This window comes from Oratosquilla oratoria, chromosome 10, assembly GCF_046742065.1.
Source record: "Oratosquilla oratoria isolate Oo_2021 chromosome 10, ASM4674206v1, whole genome shotgun sequence".
NCBI classification, from domain to species: Eukaryota; Metazoa; Arthropoda; class Malacostraca; order Stomatopoda; family Squillidae; genus Oratosquilla; species Oratosquilla oratoria.
This window is the reverse complement of record NC_134786.1, coordinates 57436077-57454660: the sequence shown is the minus strand read 5'-3', so window position 1 is coordinate 57454660 and position 18584 is coordinate 57436077. Positions and strand designations below refer to the sequence as shown.

At 48.0% G+C, this 18584-nt stretch overlaps 1 protein-coding gene across 10 annotated transcripts in view; it reads left to right on the top strand.

Moving 5' to 3' along the window:
* The window catches only part of chb (CLIP-associating protein), a 689317-nt gene that overhangs the window by 410104 nt on the left and 260629 nt on the right, over nt 1-18584 (top strand). The window lies entirely within an intron of this gene.

Genomic DNA, 18584 nt, shown 5'->3' with positions numbered 1-18584 from the left:
TAAACAAAATATATCATTGTGACCCCAATTGGCCCTGACACCAATCTCAAGCTCATCATATATCACGAAACAAGAAGGATCTCCAGCTTTGCCACGAGAAACACTGCCTCCCACCCACTGACAAGGCCCCTGCAAGAAGTCAACCATATATTCCAGCAACAGTGGTGATTGCAGTCGCCTTAATTCACGATATGTAGGTTTCACAACTCAAACTTTGTCCACGACACAACAACCCCAGCAGCAGCCTTGGCAATGTCATCATCAATTGGGGGCATCATACGCTAGGGAGCATGTTGCTCCACTCACACGCCGGCGCCAGTCCCCACGGTCTCTCCGAGCAAGCTCCCATGCAGCCACCCACCCTTCCCACCCCAAACAACTCTCGACAGGACGGCAGTGTCTCAAGTAACAAAATGAACTTTGGGGAACTTTCGAATACTCTGAATATCAGCCATCGCAATCGGATAAGAAATGTTGAGAAAACTGCATGCACGTTAAGCAATGCTCTAGACTTAAAAAAAAATGCATTTTTGATAGCAATAAACAGCGCTTTTATCCTTGGGGACAATATCACACCGAAGAGGTGTTTTCAGAGAAGTGGTAAAGGAAACAGCAGGAGGGGAGCACAACGGAGGGGTAGTGGAAGTTGAAAGTGATTTTTTGGGTTTAGTCTTTCTTAAGTAATTAAAGAATGGTGAGTGACTTCATCCGTAGGGTTGTCACTAAAGTCACTAAAACAGTGACCGCATGAAATATTCAACCAGTTCCCTTACGGGGGCACCCGCGCGTACGTGTTTGTATGTGTGTATGCACGCGTTCATGTACGGATATTGCCATAAGCGCGCAACCATTTTGCTTAGAGAAGATGGCGGAAAGGGAGTTGTGGCGTTGGATATGGAGCGCATTTTGGAGTGGGGCCAAGCTTTTTCCCTCTTCTTAAGTCTGCGTGCTTTCGTGCGTGCGTTCCACCCCTATTCTTGAGTTTTTTCCGTCTTGTTTTTTGTGTGTGTGTGGTCTCTTCGCGGATGCCAGTGTCAGTACCAGTGCCACTGACGTGTTTTACTTCTTGCATTTGGCACCGAAAAAGGCCACAAGGCCCGTCTCATATATTTAACTCGGGGTTTTGTGTTTATGGTTAAGTGTTTGCTCGTGTCGTCTTTCTTGATTGTAGCCTGCGAAAGTGGATGGAGACCCCTCGCGTATGGAAGTACAGAATGTGAAACGCCGTACGTTGACTTTTGCTTCACTGCCCATATGTACGAACGTGTGTGTGTGTGTGTGTGTGTGTGTGTGTGTGTGTGTGTGTGTGTGTGTGTGCGTGCGTGTGTGTGTATAATATATATATATATATGTGTGTGTGTTTGTGTGTGTATTTTTTCATTGCATATTTAATTTATTCGGTTTTTACCAGCTCACCACTTTCATTATGCATCATCTTCCACTCAAGGGATTTGTACCGTGATGGATGGGAATTTGGCCATGACCCGTACTAGTGGCCAGAGCCTCGAAGCCGAAGAAAACGTCTGGAGATAATTAGTGGAGACTTTTTTCATAAGAGGAATTTTTATTATATTAATTTTTATTTATTTATTTATTTATTATATTTATTTTTGTAGAGAAGTCCCACTGAGATTTATAAAGTGTTTTGGCATGAGCCAATACAGAATCTCTAAGAAGGACGCTGGGCTTTGTCGGGTCACCAACACGTTGTATGATGCAGTGGAAGCGTGTGCGAACAGCATCCACTAGGGAGGTTAAGCGCGTGAGTCGGGTGGTCATTCACTCCAAGTAGCGGGGCGGGTGGGGGGTGGGGTCATTTCAAGCATTTCAAGCCACCTCCCCAGCTGCCAAGATCGAAGTCCCCGTGGCCCTGGGCAGCAGGAGAGGTCGTGGCATGGACCCAAACGATCACCGTCGTTGTATTTGCATTGGGGGTTGACCACTGGGCAGTGCCATCGAGAAACCCTTGAGGACCATTCAGGCCAATACGCCCTCGTCTCGTTCTAAGCGGGACGGCGTACGGCCTAATCAGCCCCGCTCGCTTTTATCACATGCACACACACACGCGCACACACACACACACACACACACACACACACACACACACACACACACACACACACACACACACAAACAAACTTAAACACACACAAAAACTTAAACACACACTCTTTATATGGATCTAATTACTACTTCGAACATGCTCACAAGCGCAGAGACCAGCTTGTGCGAGCCTTTTCGGTTCTTGAGCGCGTACGTATGGCGCACGGCAGGACGCGCTGTTTAACAGGAGTTGGGCGTAGGGAAAGACGTTGATTTGTGAGGCCCAAACTCGTTGTTCCCAAAAGTGGCCGCCCTTGGGCGTAACAAGGCACATGCCTCTTTAGGTAACACACTCCGTGTACTTCTCTCTCATTTTCTCTCTCTCTCTCTCTCTCTCTCTCTCTCTCTCTCTCTCTCTCTCTCTCTCTCTCTCTCTCTCTCTTTCAGTCGGTCTGTCTGTCTCTATCCGTAATGAGTTCGAGAGGGGAAAGGTGATATATATATATTAATTTAAAACAAGAAATGGACACGGAAGTCAGACAGTGGAGCATTTTGCTTTCGTGATTGTTCATCAAAGTCTAAAAAATTGGTCTCCAATCCGTCGTCTGTACAGGAAGTTAGTCCTTTCATTGAATAATACGCAGACAATGAAATGGTTTCCACCTACTTTGAGTTACATCTTGACAGATGTCTGTCTCTTGTTATGTTAGTATTTAGGGTAAAAAAGAATAATTCTGCCATTATCAGTTTCCTTAAGATTCTTTGGAGACCTGTAGTATCGTGTCACCCGATAGCTAGTCTGTTTCCCCACCCCCTTTTTTGGGGGGTGGGTGGGTGGGGGTCATGTGATTTAAGGCAGGTTTCATGCGAGCTCCACGGAGCATCCCATGTGGCTGCCTTTTATGGTTGCCTTCGGGGATTGATGGATTGATTGGTTGAGGGTATGGACGAAGGTGTAGGGGGTGTGTGGGAGGGTCTTTATACCTCCCTCCCCTCTTCACTACCGAGGGGGGAAAGGGAGGCCATGTTGCCACCGAAATGAGCGAAATAGTATGGTGGTTGCCAGGATGTAAGGAATGCCCGCAGTGTGTTTCATCATTATATTGGACCACGTGCTGGACGCGTGATCGGCAAAGTATTGCCTTCCCGGATGGGAGTTCCTTAACCCATATGACCCAGTCTATGGGTAATAATGTGACCTTACATGCGCACACACACACGCACACACACACGCACACACACACACACACACACCAACTTGACCAAGGGGAAGGGTGACGGGTTGCAATTTTGTGATGCTTTACCTTTGTGTATGTGAGTGAGATGTCCACCTCAGGCGGCAGGACACTTTGTGACGTGTCCTTGTGTCCTGTTTGTGCTAACGGGAGCGGTGTGGCGCCAGGACTCGCCGAGGTCCAAGAAAAACATAAGCACGGATCAGTCGCCCACACTTGATCTCTCTCTCTCTCTCTCTCTCACACACACACACACACACACACACACACACACACACACACACACACACACACGCGCGCGCGCGCGCCCGCCTTTGTATACACCCGCTCTTCCGCATAGGCCGACAGTGGCTTGGATAATACTAAGACCTGTGGGAATGTTGGGCGGAGTATGGTCGTCACGACGAGTGTGTGTGTGTGTGTGTATCTGTGTGCGTAGGCGTAGTGTGTGTGCGAGGCCAAAGAGATAGGACCATTGGGTGATTGGTAGTGGAAAGGCAGTGGTGGTGGTGGTGTTGGTGGTGGTAGTAGTAGTAGTAATGATGGTCCTCTAAATGGGTATGGTCGTTATGTTGGTTGTGAAAATCGCTGGTGTGGTGGTGATGGTGATGGATTAATCATTAGTTGAGGTGGTTGTGGTGGCATTTGTTATGGTGGAGGCAGTAGAGTTTGATGGAGGTGCGTCTAAGTGATATGTTCATAGAGGGGGATCCTTTAGTGAGATGGGGTGAAGGGGAAGAGTGGTGGGTGTGGAGGTCATGGCATTAGTGGGGGTGGGAGGGTGAGTAGAGCGCGAGGGAAAGGGGGGAGAAGGGAAGGGTGATAAGGGGTGGTCTAGAAGGGTGAGGGGAGGCGGAGGAAAGGGGTGAATGATGGACAAAGATGGACCAGGGTGAGGAGGACGAAGGGAAGGGGATAGGAAGGGCGAGAAGTTGGGGTTCGAACGCGGACTGGGAGCGGAAATCAGATCGATACAAATTCCTGGGGGAGGAGGGAGGGGGAGGGTCTTTGGTGCTGTACGCTCGAGGACTCCTGCAGTTGCTGTTATATTATGAAGTTTAATTCCTTCGGGAGAGTGGTACCCACGATTGAGATCCATTCATCTGAGAGAGAGCCAGCCAGCCAGCCAGCCAGCCAGCCAGAGCCAAATAACGCCATGGCATACTCGTAGCATGGAACTCTTAAGAAGAAACAAAAGGGTCCATGTTAACAGTTCACGTTTTCTGTTGATCCGCGGAAGGCGGGGGAGGGGGGAGGCCTGTCGACCTTGGTACACGTACGTGGTGCTTCGTGCCCTGCATGTTGCACAGACTATCGGTGATCTGCCGGGTTGTTTTGGTAATTGTTTCGGTAATGGGGAGGTGATCGGTCTTCGGGAAATTGAGGGTTTCTTGGACGAGGGAGCTCGGGTTTTCCTCTGGGTTCGAGGGGGGGGTGAGGGGCCCGTCACGCACGCCTGAATAAAATCACCTGACGGCAGATAGTACACAGTGGGCTCATCGCCACGGAAGGTGCCATATGCGACTTAATAAAATCGCCTGGCGTCAATCAGGATAAAGGGATAAGTTCCGCTCGTAACGTAAGGGGTTTCACACTGTTTTTGCCCTCATTAGATTGTATTCTGGACAGCACCAGATTATTTTATTCAGCTGGGGATGAAGGGTGGGAGGGCAAGCTCTGGACAAAATGGGGTCACGAGTTTGGTGGTACACCTGAATGAAATAACCAGGAAAGGAGAGCACCCACGAAGGCACAGGGATTCTTGGGTTTTTAGTGCCGTTACCTGTTTGTTAACCAGAACAAAATGTTTAAAGTGAGTCGGATGTAAAAAGGAAAGCGTTTCTCAACCATTCCTCCTCCTCCGCCTCCTCCTCCTCCTCCTCCTCCTCCTCCTCCGCCTCCTCCTCCTCCTCCTCCTCCTCCTCCTCTTCCACCCACCCCATTCCAGCCTGCGGAACCCTGGGAATCGTTTTCATATCTCAGAGCGCTCGGAATCTAAGAATAATAAACATTTCATTAATTATTCTTCTTCTTCCATTTTTAAAGCTCAGGAGTCCCCTCCCTCTCTCCATAAACTTCAAAGCTCAGAAGTCCAACATGGTACATTTCTTTGATAATATAATTTATTAAAAGAAATATAACATGTTTTCTCAAGTTTATTGACAGTGCAAAACATGATAAATATATAATTAATCATTAGAATTTCCCAACAGAGCATGCATATACCTCTTTATAAGAATCCCACAGGGAACACCAGGGCTCTCGCGTAAAGGTACCTTTTGCACGGTGCGATCATTAGCCCCGCTACCACAGCCAGTGGTGGGTGACGCGCATCCTCAACCTGACATCATATTTGGGTAAGCGTGTTGGCAGGTACGATTAAATCAGCCTCGTACTTTGCACCCCAAAGCAAAACACCTCCATTCAAAAACAAAGAATGTGTGCTCTAGACAATCGTTTGACGATCATCATTAAGCCATGAAGGATTGTCGTTCAGCGGCGATCGCACCGAACAAAACGTAAATCCTTGGCTATGATCTCGATGAAACAAGATGGCCAGTGCGCCTAGTAGGTCTCTCTTAAGCCGAATAGAATTACCTGACATTGGAACACGGCCCTTGGTGTGGCCAGAATGCTCAGGGGGTGTAGTGGAACCGGAGAGAAAATGGGGTCCAAATGAAGATGAACGGCGGCATTATTAAAAGGGAATTTAGGGATGGGGGCAGTCTGGTGTAGGGCTACGGTTAATCGCCATTTTGGGGATTGGTGGTTGGGGAGGGGGCGGATAAAAGTCGACATATGATCTCTGAGAATCAGACATTTAGTTGACAAACTACTCTCGGTCTTGTTTCCTCTGAACATAAGGTAGTTCTTTACCCATTTGGTGTGACGTAATTTGTGTGTCAGTGTTTATATGTGTGTGTGTGTGTATATATATATATATATATATATATATATATATATATATATATATATATATATATATACATCCTATTTTTTGGTTGACTTTGTTTTATTGAACTTGGGCTAAAAGGAGGTCTTGGTCACTGCTGGCAGTTGGTATCATGCGACGCGTCAGCTCCAGCTGGTTAGCTGCCGACACTGCGTCACCGGAGCACCGCACACGTCAATACCTTTGGCGCCAGCTTACCTGGGACTTTCGGACGCCAAGGTGACAACCACCTGGCTGACGTCGTCGTCGTCGTCTATGAACTGGTCTGCCAATTGTCTGGACCCTGTCGCTTTCATTCCGTCTTCAAAACTGTTTCGCGGTAGTCGCCAAACCATACCATACCATACCATCCCATCCCATCCCATACCATAGCATACCTACCATACTATGATATACCACACCATAACATGCCGTACCAGACATGAAACACTAAACCAGATGAACCAAGTTAATTCCAGTGAAGCCACATGAACGCATATCCTGTACCAAACTCCAGTCCATCGCAAATTAAATCCTACTTCGACCCGAACTTGACGCCCATAGTCGTCGTAGCGCCTACTTAATTAGTGAGGTTTCGTCCTTTGCAACGTGGGGACGGCCTTCCTCACGTCTTCCCAGTTGCTCTTCTCCTTCCCCTTCTCCACGTCTTCCCAGTCTCCCTTCTCCTTCCCCTTCTTTACGTCATTCCAGTTTCCCCCATCTCCTTCCCCTTCCCCTTGCCTTACCCCTGTCCTCACCCCTTCTCACCCTTGGTCCTGGCCACCACAGCCCCTTCCACTCCCCCCTCTCCAGCGCCTTCCCTTTACCTCTTCTCCCTTCCCTTCCCCTCTTCTTCCTTCCCCTCTCCGTCCATCCCTTCCCTCCACCTCCTTCCTCCCTCCCTCTTCCCTTCTTTGTCCTTTCCTCCACACCCTCTCCATCGCTCCCTCTCTCTATTCCCTCCCTCTCCCTCCTTCCTCCCTCCTTTTCTCCTTCCTTCCTCCACACCCTCCTTCCTCCCTCCCTCCCTTCCTTCTTGCCTCCTACTTCTTCAACTCCATTGCCCTCTCCTCCCTTCCCCTTCCCTCGCCTTCCTTGTCCTTCCCCTCCCTTCCCCACACTTTGCTGTCTACCTCCTGTGCTGCACAACTCTTTTTATTTTGGTTAGCTTGGCCGGCTTTGTGAAGGTTTTGACAGCCCATTGTCCGTGAACCATATCCTACTTCTCCCAAGTTTCTCTTCTCTCTATACCCTCTCTTTACATTTATCATCCTTCCATCATGTCTCCAACTTTTCACCAACTCATGCGCCTCGAGCCCCAGGGTCTGTCTTCCGTCCCTGTCTTACCTCTGCTCAGCTGTCCCCTCCTCCCTCCCAACCTCCCTCTCCTCTTTCTTTCCTCTGTCTTTCCCCTCTCTCCGCACCTTGCCTTCCCCATTTTCATTTTATTAAATTTCCCCCTCTCTTTTCCCATCCTGCCCTTTTTTCCTTACTCCTTCGTCATCCCTTATTTCCCTTCCTCCTCCCTTTTTCCCCATTCCCTCTTCGTCATCCCTTATTCTCTCTTCTATTTTTCCCTCTTTCTTCCCTTTTTTCGACTCTCTTCGTCATCCCTTAGTTCCCTTTCTTCACCCCCTTTCCCTCCCTTTTTTCCCCAACCCCCTCTTCGTTATCCCTTATTCCCTCTTCTTCTCCCCTCATTCTCCCTTCCCCCCCTTCCGCATTTCCCCTCACTGCAGGCGGCGGGGGCGATTAGCGCGCACTCGTATCGATCGCGCGTATCCCACGTGGCGGTGTGCGGTCCCGTCCCGTCCGATCACAGGGCTGCTGACTCAGCAGCTGGTAGGGGACAGCTGCTGCTGCTGCTGCTGGTTAGGATGATGAAGTGGCTTAGTCGGCAGCTGGTCGAGGAAAACTTCCTAGGTATGCGAGTCACAGGTGGTTCAAGTGGGAGGTGGTGTAGGTGTTAGGATGGTTGATTTAGCAGCTGGTTGGGGACAGCTGTTGCCGGTGAGGAACAAAGGTTGATGGTCGAGTCGGCAGCTGGTCGAGGAAAGATTCTTCTATGCAAGTCGCAAATGGTTCAAGTAGTAGGTGGTACTGAAAGTTGTGGGGCGGGTAACTTGCAACAGCTGGAAGAAGAAAGCTTCCTAAATGTGGGAGGCACAGGTGGATCAATTAACAGGTAGTGGCTAAAGATATAGATTGGCTAAGTCATTCATAGCTGGCTGGATTTAGCTGCAGGTGGTAAGGAAGAAAGATGGTAGAAGTATTTGTGTCGGCAGCTGGTCGGGTAAGGTCTTTGAGTCACAGGTTGACTCCTGACTCGCCCAGGTCAGAGTCGTTAGTCACTTGAAACGGATAGACAGGAGGCGGCGAGGTGGGGGGGGGGCGCAGTACTCCGTCTTACGAAAAATTGATACACAGAAAGGATTTTTTTATGTTCACGATTGCTGATGTTTGCGGTATTTAACGATTCGTTGCGGTTCGGGAATTCGATTCCACCTTCCAAGATGAGAGTCCTATGCTAATTTTCGCGAGGTTCGTGCCCTCCCTTCTCTCTCTCTCTCATTCCTCTCTCTCTCTCTCTCTCTCTCTCTCTCTCTCTCTCTCTCTCTCTCTCTCTCTCTCTCTCTCTCTCTCTCTCTCTCTCTCTCTCTCTCTCTCTCTCTGTATTTCTATATTCTATAGTTAAGAACACTGAGATGGGATGTTAATTCCCTACACACACACACACACACACACACACACACACACACACACACACACACACACACACACACACACACACACGGTGACCTGTTCTAAGGTTTGTATTCTGGCTGTGATAAGGCGATTTTTATGGAACCAAAGGGGAGGAGGGGCAAAATCCGGCCCTGGTTCTCTGCCCTCCTTAACAGTGAGGGAGTTAGGGGATGGGAGGACAGTGATGATGCACCAAGTAAAGGAGTTGGGAGAGAGACGGCAAGGAGCGTCAGGTTGGGAGTGGGGGTAGGGGATAGCGGGGTTGCTGGTACTACTTGGAGTGGGGTGGGGTTACAGCCGATGGGGGGGAGTGGGGGATAAGGGCTGGGGACGCTGACGCAGAGCGTTTCCTCTTGTGTGGCCCCTGAAATGATTCATGCGGCCCCTCCCTCCTCGGATGAATAAAAGCTTCTGACGGCAGCCAGAATAAGCAGAAGCGTCTGCGGGGGTCTTGTCAATTGAAGCGAATCGAAAAGATTAGCATGATGGTTTCGTGGTGACTTTGCGGTTCCCGGGAGTACAAAGGGTTGTGGCCGCAGGGGGACCAGATTTAGCATAATTATGCTAAATTTAGCATATCTTCCCATAAAAGCGTACTACATTACTGAAAAGAATATAACAGTAACCGAACGTATTAAGAGGAGCAAAAGATCTAAAATTATTTTTGCCAGTCGAGCATAATTTCACCTGCTGTCTGGTTGGCATATTCCTTTTGAGCATCCTGGTGCTCACGGAATTGAATAGTTTTGCGACAGACAAAAAGATTGAATGTCACCCGGCACGGATGGTCTTAATTGAGATCAGCCAAAACATCTTGAAATAGGCAAAACTGGTTTACCAATAGAATGGTCAACGAATAGAATAGACTTAGTAACCTTGTAGTGGACACGGAAACTCGGTTTTAAGAGAAGGTTAAACTACTTTATGGATGGGAATGATAAATGGTAATGGACATGGAACTGCTTAGTGTAGGCCTTATATGGTGTTTTTTTTCAGTCTCCTTCATTTTTATGTTCTTATGTACCGAGAGGGAGCCACGGGGATGAAGGAAATAGCCAGGTGGCGGACATAGTAAATCGAAAAGCACGAAAGGGTAATTTTTAAAGAACAATTTTTTTCGTGTTTTTCATCATTATTGTGGCAGCCTTAGTACGACCGTGGACACTCTCACAGCTCAGCAAAAATTATAAGAGTAGAACACACACACACACACACACACACACACACACACACACACACACACACACACACACACACACACGTGAATTATATAAATAGATTGTATATATATGTATATATATATATATTATATATATATATATATATATATATATATATATATATATGCAAAGTAGACCACTTGGAAAAAAGAAACTAACGAAGCAGAGCGCTTTCGTATATTACATCTTCAGTGCAACAAGTTGTACTTGTTGCACTGAAGATGTAATATACGAAAGCGCTCAGCTTAGTTAGTTTTTTCCAAAATGGTCAACTTTGAATAAGTGAACACACGTACCATTGTTCTTATTATCAATATACATATATATATAAACATATATATATGTATATATATATATATATGTGTGTGTGTGTGTGTGTATGTATGTATGTATGTATATATGCGTATACACACGCACGCACACATACACATACGCGTGTACACACACACACACACGTGAATATGTAAATAGATTGTGTGTGTATATATATATATATATATATATATATATAATATAGTATGTGTGTGTGTATGTATATGTATACACACGCACGCACACATAAACATACGCGCACGCACACACACACACACACACACCACGTTAATGGTGGAAGCGAAAGCTGGAATAAGGTGGATTGATGGTTGATATGGGTAATTTGGGCTTGGGGGGACCGAAGTACCCCGAATGTTGTGTGCCCCGTGGGGTCCCCCGGGAGTCATCCTCCGCCAGGGGGCGATGGACGACCGTAGACTTCGAGGCGAAGGCCGGAATGGGGGGAAAGTCCAGTTTCAAACTCAGACGTACGCTGTCTTTCCTTTCTCATTCTATCTCGTTCTTCTTTATTTTCTCTCTCTTTTTGTCTCTTAGGCTGTCTGTAAGTGTCTGTCTGTATACATGTTCTTGTGATTTATTAGGTGGTGCAGACGTACAAACTCAGACGTACACTGTCTTTCCTTTCTCATTCTATCTCGTTCTTCTTTATTTTCTCTCTTTTTGTCTCTTAGGCTGTCTGTAAGTGTCTGTCTGTATATATGTTCTTGTGATTTATTTGGTGGTACAGAAAATCTTGTGTTACCATGGTTGAAACGTGTGTCTTTGTATGTATGCGCGCGCGCGCCAGATTCGTCACGATAATGGGTCGTGTGCGCGACTCGTGATCGACAGCCTTTATCTTTCCGGATGAAAGCTCCATAGCTGATGACCCGAATGTGAGCAATGTATCCTTACCCTGTCTCATTGCTTAAGGGAGACAATAACAGCCACAATTATTGTGGGTCATTTCCAAACACATTTCAGTTCGCTCTCTTCCATTGAGTTGACAAGCCGAGGTGCTTTCCACTTCACCAGCAAGTCGCGCGTGGGCACGCAGATTTTCAGCCCGAGTGATCGCATTCGAAAATAAGAGAGGGCTCATTTTCATGTCGATATTTCTGTTTGGTGAATGGGGCTTATCATAATAGGGGGAAAAAAGGCATTTGAAGAGAAGGGAAAGCGCTGACCGAAAAAAAAATTGACCTGTGATGTGTGTGTGTATGTATATGTATATGTGTGCGTATATATATATATATGTGTATATATATAAATATATATATATATATATATATATATATATATATTTTTTTTTTTTTTTTTTTTTCTTTCTTTCTTCCTGTACCATATTTTACCATCGTGTTTGGCAGGACAAGCATTCCCCAGATAAAAACAGATTAAAAATAAATAAAAGTTATAGATGACCAGCTCTTGCGTTTGGACATGTACGTTGTCCTTTTATTTCTTGGCGGCCCAAGTGTGCCCAGCCGGTGAAATCCACGACCCTGCGCCTTGCATATGAACGAACACCTGTGTTAGAGGGCGCATACGGTGGGCAACCTTTTTAAGCGTGGGTGCCAATATCATCCAAATATTTGATACTCGCGTGCCAACGGAGTAGAATTGTTATAGGCCCACATACGAGTATGGGCCCCTCTCCCTCCCTTCACCTCCCAGGAAGGGCCCCAATCCGCCGCCCAATGGCAGCTATGCGGTTACCAACAGCCATACAATAGAAATTGGAGATTTATTAGTCATCATTTTTAAGGTGAGCTCTGGGTTTCGCGTGCCAAGGCTTGCCCACTCCTATGATTGTGGCTCTCCTAGATAACCTAGCTTGATATGTTATGCGTAGTCCAGACGGTGACTTGGTCGGAGGAAAAAGGTACGATGTAGGGTTATGTAAAGGGGAATTGTTCTGGTTGATTGAGCACAAACACGAACTGTTTTCTCTCTCTTTTTCTGTTTCTCGCATTCTCTTTCTCTATCATTGTGTCTCTCGCATTCTCCTTATCTCTCACTCTCTATCATTCTCTCTCTCGCAGACACACACACACACACACACACACACACACACACACACACACACACACACACACACACACGCACGCACGCACACAACAGGTTCCACTTCTGTGCATTTTTTATTCATAAGGTCTGCTGGGACATTGTACCTCGTCTTCTCCCCAAGTTGTATGACAAGTCCCCCTTCTTGTCCCCATGTTCCGCCATTGTAGTGCTTTGGTGGACACGTGTTAACAGCCCATTTCTTTTCACAGGTACGTGGAAGGGAACAGCATGCACGGGATGGAGTGGTAACGTACATAGTATATTTACATGTTGCAGACAAGCGTGCATTTTGTGTGTGTGTGTGAGAGAGGGAGAGGGAGAGAGATTCACCAAGGTCTTTGATCACGTGCTGGATTCGTCATCGACAGCCGTTACCCTTTCGGATGAGAGATACTTATATAATCAAATCGGGTAATGATGGAACCTTTTACCCATACCACACACAACCATCCCCTTTTGCTCAAGGGTGTTAGTAACGGCTTGCAAAGTTTTCATACTGGTAACAGGGCACGTTTTTGGATCTGCGGCGTGACTGCACCAACACCAAGAAGCCATGTGTATGTGTATACATGTACACATCCGTGCGCGCCTGCTGGCGCAGGTTGATGGGAATATATACCGACATGTGTATTTCAGTTGCAGCCCCCGTCATCCCCGAGGGCCCTCCATAATTTCACCCGCCGTGATTAGGGTATTCTCGGTTGTCGGCCTTGTCGGCACGGGGCACGTGTGGAGGAGGAGGAGCGCTGTACTGTACGCTCGGGTTCAAAAGTTCGTGTGCTGTCGTCGGGCCAGTTTGTGGTGAGTTGGGATTTCAGAGCGTGGGACGGCGCTCCAGCGCGTATGCAGTAGGGTTGTCCACTTATTCGCCGGTAGCTGTAATATATCTTTATCTATATACCAAGATATCTTTATCTATATACCAAGTGCTTCTTCCACTCAACAAGAAAGTTAGCTAAGTCAAAGGGACACACCCACTCTCATCCATCACCCTTGTTTCCCTTCCATCTTAGCTCCTCGTGGATAAAGGATCATCCCAGTCTCCTGCCTACTGCCCGGGTCAGAAGCAATGCAGCAAGACACAGCACATTTATAGCAGGGTTGTTTCACTTGGGCTGTAGTTAGTACAAATGCTTGGCATCCTGCCGTCCCTTAAAAACGGCGGCGGGTTTTGCTTATTTTGTTATGGCTAAAGAAAATGGGCGATTTTATTCAGCTGAAGGGACACGACTCCGGAATGAGTTTTGATGACGAGAAAAGTGGCTTTGACCAAATAAAAAAAATCCATACGTCACCGTGTTCATGAGGACAACATTTGTTTTTGTGTTGCGGAACAATAATGAATTTATTTTCTCACTCGCATTTCAGACCGCGACTGAACGATTTCTCTCTCTCTCTCTTTCTTTTTCGTGATGTTGCGAAGGTATTAGCTCATCGAGAGAAATAGACTTAATTGCTCTCTTGAATATATACCTTTGCGTAGGTGACCTTGAGATAAATGAAATAGTGGTAGAGGTGGAAAAGGTGGGAGAGAGAAAGAGAAAGAAAGGTTAATTATGGCATATGACATGGAGCGTATGGTAACGCATCGCCGTTGGTTGAGAGATGCCAAACCCGAAGACTTCTCTCACGCGTTTTCCAACCAGGTGTATTGCTGGTTGCCGGGGCCTGCGTACGTGCCATCCTCCCCCTTTCCCTTCCTCTCCCCCTCCCTGGCACTCATGCGTGCCAGCACAGAGCTGCGCAGTGCCAGTGCCGGTGCCGGGTCTGGCCAAGAGACTCGTGTCTCCCGGCGCCACTCTTCGGTCGCCCTCCTCGCAAGTTGGTGTCTCCGGGACGGGTGCCACACGCCAGGCGACCCTGCCGGAAGCAGAGGTGCGCTTTCCCAGGAGGTGTGAATGCTTACTTAGTGCCCTTCTTCTTCACTTGCTCCTCCTCAGGGTGCTCGTCATCATCCTTCTTCGCCTCCTCCCCTCCTCAGTCTGCTCCTGTTCCTGTCACTACTACTACTACTACTGTTACTGCTGCTCCTGTTTCTCCTCTTCGTACTACTACTCCCGTCCTTAACCCACACATCTTATTCCTCCTCTTACTACGTCTACTACTACTACCACTACTACTTCTCTTGTTATTCTTGATTCTCCTCTTTGTACTGTTCCTCTTCCTCCTCCCGCTGCTTTTCTTCGTTCCTGTTCCTCCTAGTCCTCTTCATCGTAGTACTCTTCCTCCTTTCTTCCTCATCCTTATCTTCAACCTTCTTTGCCTCCTCCCCTCCCTCATTCTGTTCCTATTCCTCCTCCTCTTCCTCATTTTCCTCCTCTTCCTCCTAGTTCTCCTCATCGTACTACTCTTCCTCCTCTCTTCTTCATCCTTATCTTCAACCTTCTTCGCCTCCTCCCCTCCTCATTCTGTTCCTATTCCTCCTCCTCCTCCTCCTCCTCCTCCTCGGGTGAATCTTTCAACCTTCAATTCGCAGACGTTCTGTAAAACCAGATTCCATTTTGTAAATAGAGATCAACTTCTTCCAGTGTCACCTTTTCTCCAATTTTCCTGGATGGCCTCTTCCCAGGCCGCCCACTCTGTCCTCTCTCTCGCTCTTTCTTTCTCTCGAATTTTGAGTTTTTCTTTCCCCCTCGTCTTCCTCGTCTCCTCTTTTCCCGAGGGGCTTTCCTTGGTTGTCCGGCCCAAATCCCAACTCTTTTTTTCTCTTTCATTTTCTGTTTTTTTTTTCTTTCTCTTTTCTCATCATTTCTCCTAGCCCTCCCCCTCTCCCTCTATCTATCTCTATTTCTCTCTATCTCTCTCTCCCTCTCCCTCTCCTTTTTATCTCCGCATCTCTTGCTCTATCTCTGTTTTTCTTTCTCACCCTCGTCCCTGCCCTTGCCTTCCCTCTCTCCCCTCTTCCTTTTCCCTCCCCTCCTCTTTCTCCTCTCTCTCTCTCTCTCTCTCTCTCTCTCTCTCTCTCTCTCTCTCTCTCTCTCTCTCTCTCTCTCTCTCTCTCTCTCTCTCTCTCTCTCTCTCTCTCTCTCTCTCTCTCTCTCTCTCTCTCTCTCTCTCTCTCTCTCTCTCTCTCTCTCTCTCTCTCTCTCTCTCTCTCTCTCTCTCTCTCTCTCTCTCTCTCTCTCTCTCTCTCTCTCTCTCTCTCAACCTTTGCCAGCCAGTTAGCCCTCATACGTATCGAAGATGCCTCGTTTCCTTTGCCATTCTCTTTGCCATTCTCCTTTCGTTCTCCTCTCAACCCGACTTCCTCGTTGCTGCGACCATCTGCCACTCGCGCGACGCTACGGGAACGAGAGAGAGAGAGAGAGAGGGAGAGGGAGAGGGAAAGGGAGTGAGGGAGAGAGAGAGAGAGAGAGGTCTTGATCGAGGAAATCGGATCTCGCCTCCCTGGAGCCCACTTCCACTTGGCTCTGCAGGAGTACCATGGCACAGGTTGGCACCCTCCTGGAAGAGGCCTGTCTTCAGTAGGGGACTTGGAATAGCTGCTGTCTTTTTACAATAAGACGTGGCAAGCGTGGATGGAGATGAGGGAGTCCAAACAGCTGAAGAGATGTGATAAGAGACTTTTGCAGGAGTTGGGTGGTGTGATTCATGAAAGAAGTTTGAAGAAAATTTTGTTCAACATTGTAAAGAATGCAAAATGAACATTTGCATTCGCTCATTTCATTTTTACTCTTCCTCACCTCCCTCCCTCCTCATCTCCTTTCCTCCCTCCCTCCCTCACTTACTCCTCCACCTCCCTCCCCCTTCCTACTCTTCTTTCCTCCTTCCCTTCCTCCCTCCTTCACCATTCTTCTCCCCCTCCCTCCTCTTTCTCCTCTTCCCTCCTTCTCCACCGTTCTTCTCTTCCCTCCTTCTCCTTCCTTCCTTCCCTCCCTCCTCCTTTGTCCTTGACCCTCCGTACGCCCTCCAGTGATTTGAAGTAACTTCTTATCACTTTTATGACCCTCTCCACTTATTCTGTCTCTTCCTTTGCGCATCGTGAGCAGTCTCTCATGTTATCTCGCCTCTCCTCTCCAACCTCCCTCACCCTCTCTCGTTTTCTCCCCTCCCCCCGTCACTTGTCCTTGGCGTTCTCTCTCTCTCTCTCTCTCTCTCTCTCTCTCTCTCTCTCTCTCTCTCTCTCTCTCTCTCTCTCTCTCTCTCTCTCTCTCTCTCTCTCTCTCTCCCCCCTCTCTCTCTCTCTCTCCCCCCCTCTCTCTCTCCCCCCCTCTCTCTCTCTCTCTCTCTCTCTCTCTCTCTCTCTCTCTCTCTCTCTCTCTCTCTCTCTCTCTCTCTCTCTCTCTCTCTCTCTCTCTCAGGGCTGTTGGGGCCTGTAGTTAAGGTTGGTTAGGTTAGGTCATCGAGGTTGGAATTTTACGGAAAATCGAACGAGATTAATAATTAATCATCAAGTTTCTGCTCAGTGTTGTTTTATGCATGAGAAGAAAACGTATGGTGCACTTTCTTCTATACTGCAGGGAATTAGAACATAAGATCACTGACCACTGTTGCTAAACCAGTTCTTGCCAATTTCCTTCTTAAGCCTAGAATCGTCCATTTTAAACCCATCGCTACGAATTCTGCTGTCTTAATATGAAGGCCTTGCCTGCATAACTCTTGTTATAGCTTTTAACACATTTAAATCTATTAGATCAGTCCACACTCGTCGTCTTTCTGGTGTTAATTGTCCCAGGGGCGCGTGCGTCGTCATGTCGCCTAAGGAGAAAGTAAAAGAAAAAGAAAGAAGTAAAGGTTGTATCCTGGCACAGCCAGAGCCCCCACAATAACATAGGCCTATCGCCACCGCAAACCTCTCCCTCCTAACGCTTCTTCTCCTCCTCCTCCTCCTCTTCCTCCTTCAACTCCCTACTCCCTCTCTCCTACTCCTCCACCTCCGCTCCTTCCCCCTCCTCTTCCACTTCCCCTCCTCCCCCCAACTTCCCCCCGTACCTCCTCCTCTTCCTCCTTCAACTCCCTCCTCCCTCTCTCCTACGCCTCCACCTCCGCGCCTTTCCCCTCCTCTTCCACTTCCCCTCCTCCCCCCAACTTCCTCCCGTACCTCCTCCTCCGCTTCCTCCTCCCCTCTCCTTCCTTCCCTCTATCCCCCTCCCCTCCCCGTCCCACTCCTCCTACACCTCCGTTTTCACCTTCCCCCTCCTCTCCTCCACCTTCTCCTTTTCCTTGTTCCACTTGCTCCTCTTCCACCTCCCTCCTCCGCGTCCCTATTCCGCCTCCTCAACCTCCTCCTCTTCTTCCTTCTTTTCCTCAGTCCCCTTCTCCTTTTCCCTCCCCTTTTCCTCAGTTCATTCTACTTCCTCCCTCCTTGCTCCTTACCCACCTCGTTTCTTCTCCTTCCCCCCCCCATCCTTACAGCGTCTGTCTATTTCCCAGTTCACTTACTTCTTTGCACCCTCTCTCCTACTTTCCTGTTTGTCCCCTTCACTCCATCCTCTCTCTCTCTCTTTCTGTACCGTTAGGCACTGGGATGACTTGCCATATTTGGTTCTAGCGAGCGCCCTTAATTTTGATGTCCGATGATGTCCCCGCCCATCGCTCCCAGGGGGCGTAATGTTCGCACGGCCCAGCTTGATGAACTCTTCCACGATCGCCTGGCGTTAGCCAGAACAAAATCGTTCAAGGTGTCACAGGAACTTGGAGAGTTCATCGAGGGGATTCCTCTGAAGAACATCTTGAAGGGGAAATGGTCGGGGGGCAAACTTGGGTCTAGGCCTGTGTCTTCCTTCATCCACCTCCACGTATTACTCTGTAGCCAAACTACGCTCCGGCAGCGTGTGATGCTGGTGGGTTCCCTTTGCCGAATAAAATCGCTTTAGGTCAACCAAAAAAAAAAAAAATGTGGTGATTGCCGTCATCGGGTTAAACATGCCATCGCATTAAAAAATAAAAATGTCTTCCACAATCTACCACCAGATCGCCTCTCCTCTTCTCTTCTTTTCTCTTTTCTTCTTCGCCAGTCCTCTTTTAGCCTCTTCTCGTCCTCTCTTTGATGTTGCACTACCCCCATCACCTCACCCCAACCCCGCCTGC